Below are 4,984 nucleotides of genomic sequence, written 5' to 3'. Positions count from 1 at the left end.
AGAAAAATCCTTGAATGAGTAGGTGTTCTAAAACTTTGGACCGGTAGTGTACACACACACACACAAACACTCATTCACACTCAACCCCTTTCCCCCACAAACAACCATAAACTCAGATGCTCAACAGTTGTTCCATCCCAGAGCCCAAATCAAGAAAGGACTTGAGTTACGAATGCATATACAGTTGCAGCTGTTTGAGAAGTACTGCAAAATTGAGCAAAAACAGGCAGTAATGGGGGGATTTGATTAACCATTGTCAAGTCGTAGGTGATGTAGATCAGATACACCCCCTTCCCCTGAAACACACACATGCTGGTCCCCGTTGTGACCATTTTCCCAAGCATCTCTGTGCAGTCAGACTTTTGATTACATTGTGCCACCAGGGCCACAATAATATGCCCCCTCTCTGAATGTCCGAGTGTGACTCCCTCCCCATTGGTTACTGCAGCTAGTGTTGCCAGCACCGGAATCCCCACTGGTAGGTACAAGGTCGTCAAGGTTCTCATTAGCAGCTTTGAGAATTTCCTTGTATATTATGCTCTCCCATTAGGGGAATTTTATGTTTTTAGTGCCTTGATAAATAACCATTGCCTTAGTGGCTTGTGGTTAAACGCCCCCCAAAGATTTTGTTCCGAAATTTGATTAATTTAATTAAAATAAGATACCTAGACTTTAGCTTTTAAGAGTCAATTACTCAAAAATGCCTAAATAAAACGTATAAAATGGATTTTAACACACTGCTCTTCAGGGGGCATATTGCAACAAAATTCTACCCACTTATCTCCCTACAAAATGTGTTTGCCTAAGGATAGCCAGTATGCACATATCTAAATCATACCTGTCAGAAAATAGACATTTCCCTTAAGGTGGGCGTTTTCCCCCAAGTTACCCTATTGTGCATTTCTCACTTAATTAAATCCTATACTGCTGTGACAAACGATGCCAATTCAAGCACTCTTTTGTTCGCAATGCATCACATCATTTAATGGAGGAATTAATCTCATGTAATTAATTTAATGACAGCATATGATTCAAGAACCTCAAAAGAACAGAGATAGTTATAGATAATCTTTAGGAATCTTTCAGTATTACCTTTTTGCCGCGTGGATGGGGTTTTTGTGATGACAGACGCATTGCTACAGGTGATATTGGTAACTTCCTTGCTCATTTTTCCAGATGCATTCATGGATGAGTTGCTCTGCAGGCGTGGCAGACAGTCCAGAAATGTTGACAAAGAAGTGTCATTCGAAGTTTGTAAAGCCATGTTTTTTCTCTGTTCTTCAAACTATTTTCATACGTATCAGTTGTATCTCTGTGAAAAAATGATTTCCCAAATTACACTCCTGTCGTTTTGACATACAAATGTTCTGTAGGCGAGCTGTCATATACGTCAATCCACTGACAGTCCGCAGAAAGATGCAGATCCGTGTGTAGAGTCACCGAGAGCTCACTGGCATCTCTGTTGCGTGGAGACGGGAGAGATTTTCTGGCACGTAAGGAGTGTGGGTGTGGGCTTTTTGACTGAGGGCTCTCTCTCTCTCTCGCTCTCGCAGTGCATGTGTGTCACTATATACGCAGGCGTTGGGGAGGGGTGTTTGGGATGAGGGGCCATGCAGTTACTTAACTGCAGCACAGCAGCATATACAGTGCCTTGCTAAAGTATTCATCCCCCTTGGCGTTGTTCCTATTTTGTTCCATTCCAACCTGTAATTTAAATTGATTTTTATTTGGATTTCATGTAATGGACATACAAAATAGTCCAAATTGGTGAAGTGGAATGAAAAAAATAACTTGTTTCAAAAAATTCGAATAAATAAATAACGGAAAAGTGGTGCGTGCATATGTATTCACCCCCTTTGCTATGAAGCCCCTAAATACGATCTGGTGCAACCAATTACCTTCAGAAGTCACATAATTAGTTAAATAAAGTCCACCTGTGTGCAATCTAAGTGTCACATGATCTGTCTCACATGATCTCAGTATATGTACACCTGTTCTGAAAGGCCCCAGAGTCTGCAACACCACTAAGCAAGGGGCACCACCAAGCAAGCGGCACCATGAAGACTAAGGAGCTCTCCAAACAGGTCAGGGACAAAGTTGTGGAGAAGTACAGATCAGGCTTGGGTTATAAAAAAATATCTGAAACTTTGAACATCCCACGGAGCACCATTAAATCCATTATTAAAAACTGGAAAGAATATGGCACCACAACAAACCTGCCAAGAGAGGGCCATCCACCAAAACTCACGGACCAGGCAAGGAGGACATTAATCAGAGAGGCAACAAAGACACCAAAGATAACCCTGAAGGAGCTGCAAAGCTCCACAGCGGCGATTGGAGTATCTGTCCATAGAACCACTTTAAGCCGTACACTCCACAGAGCTGGGCTTTACTGAAGAGTGGCCAGAAAAAAGCCATTGCTTCAAGAAAAAAATAAGCAAACACGTTTGGGGTTCGCCAAAAGGCATGTCGGAGACTCCCCAAACATATGGAAGAAGGTACTCTTGTCAGATGAGACTAAAATTGAGCTTTTTGGCCATCAAGGAAAACGCTATGTCTGGCGCAAACCCAACACCTCTCATCACCCCAAGAACACCATCCCCACAGTGAAGCATGGTGGTGGCAGCATCATGCTGTGGGGATATTTTTAATCGGCAGGGACTGGGAAACTGGTCAGAATTGAAGGAATGATGGATGGAGCTAAATACAGGGACATTCTTGAGGGAAACCTGTTTCAGTCTTCCAGAGATTTGAAACTGTTTGGGATGAGTTGAACCGCAGAGTGAAGGAAAAGCAGCCAACGAGTGCTCAGCATATGTGGGAACTCCTTCAAGACTGTTGGAAAAGCATTCCAGGTGAAGTTGGTTGAGATAATTTCAAGAGTGTGCAAAGCTGTCATCAAGGCAAAGGGTGGCTACTTTGAAGAATCTAAAATATATAGTGATTTTTTAAACACTTTTTTGGTTACTACATGATTCCATTTGTGTTATTTCATAGGTTTGATGTTTTCACTATTATTGTACAGTGTAGAAAATAGTAAAAATAAAACCCTTGAATGAGTAGGTGTGTCCTAACCTTTGACTGGTGCTGTAGGTCAGGCAAAACTGAACAAGTCAGTATTCGCTTTAGCAATCTCACTGGAATAAAGACCTCCTCCATTCCTGTCATTATTGAAAGAGATTGTGATAATATCTCACAACTCAAAAGAGGACTACTTAATGTTAGATCCCTCACTTCTAAGGCAGTCATAGTCAATGAACTAATCACTGATCATAACTTTAATGTGATTGGCCTGACTGAAGCATGGCTCAAGTCTGATGAATTGACTGCGTTAAATGAGGCCTCTCCTCCCGGTTTACTAGTGACCATATCCCCCTCTCATCCCGCAAAGGCGGCGGTGTTGCTAACATGTCCGACAGCAAATTTCAATTTAAGAAAAAAAAGACTAGGTTTTCGTCTTTTGAGCGTCTAGTCATGAAAATCTATGCAGCCTGCTCAATCACTTTTTTATAGCTACTGTTTACAGGCCTCCTGGGCCGTGTACAGCATTCCTTACTGAGTTCCCTGAATTCCTAATGGACCTCGTAGTCATGGCAGATAATATCCTACTTTTTGGTGACTTCAATATTCACATGGAAAAGTCCAAAGACCCACTCCAAAAGGCTTTTGGAGCCATTATCGACTCAGTGGGTTTTGTCCAACATGTCTCCAGACCTACTTATTGCCAGTCATACCCTGGATCTAGTTTTGTCCCATGGAATAAATATTATGGATCTACATGTTTTTCGGACCACCATCTTATAACGTTTGCAATCGCAACCAATAATCTGCTCAGACCTCAACCAAGGATTATCAAAAGCCGCACTATAAATTCTCAGACAACCCAAAGATTTCTAGTTGCCCTTCCAGACTCCCTCCACCTATTTAAGGAAGTCGGAGTACAACAATCCGTTAACCACCTTTCCGAGGATCTAAACTTAACCTTGCATAATACCCTAGATGCAGTCGCACCTCTAAAACAAAAGAAAAACATTTGTCACAAGAAATTAGGTCCCTGGTATACAGAAAATACCTGAGCCCTGAAGCAAGTGTCCAGAAAATTGGAACGGAAATGGCGCTCCACCAAATTGGAAGCCTTCCGACTAGTTTGGAAAGTAGCGTACAATTTCGAAGGGCCGTCACTGCTGCTCGATCAGCATACTGTCGCAAAGCTAACAACAAATCAGCATTCTCCAACTGAGGATGGCTTTCACTTCAACAGTGATGAATTCATGAACTTCTTTGACAAAAAGATAATGATCATTAGAAAGAAAATTATGGACACTCAAGTTTTTCTACCTTGTATCTATTAACACATTCACAGAAATAGTAATGGCCTCTAAACCTTCCAGCTGCCTACTGGACCCTATTCCAACTAAACTACTGAAAGAGCTATTTCCTGTGCTTGGCCGTACAATGTTGAACATAATAAATGTCTCCATATCTTCCGGATGTGTACCAAACTCACTAAAAGTGGCAGTAATAAAGCTTCCGTCAGACCAAGGCTCTGCATCTGTCCTAGTGCTCTTAGACCTTAGTGCCACTTTTGACACCATCAATGCTGCTTTTGACACCATCTGTGGTTGGTTTGTCCTCTGACAAATCAATGGTACGTTTTGGTGTTCCTCAAGGTTCCGTTTTAGGACCACTATTGTTTTCACTATATATTTGAACTCTTGGTGATGTCATTCAGAAACACAATGTAAACTGATGAAACATGGTGATGCCCCAAAATTGCCTACCCTGGAAGCCTATGTTTCAGACATAAGGATGTGGATGGTGGCTCATCTTTTACTTTTAAACTCGGACAAAATGGAGATGATAGTTCTAGGTCGCAAGGAACAAAGAGATCTGCTGTTTGATCTGACAATTAATCTTGAAGGTTGTACAGTCATCATAAATAACACATGGAAGGACCTCGGCGTTACACTGGACCCTGATCTCT

This window comes from Coregonus clupeaformis, chromosome 33 (assembly GCF_020615455.1).
Source record: "Coregonus clupeaformis isolate EN_2021a chromosome 33, ASM2061545v1, whole genome shotgun sequence".
Taxonomy (NCBI): domain Eukaryota; kingdom Metazoa; phylum Chordata; class Actinopteri; order Salmoniformes; family Salmonidae; genus Coregonus; species Coregonus clupeaformis.
The sequence above is the reverse complement of the archived record's forward strand: the minus strand, read 5'-3'. Positions refer to the sequence as shown.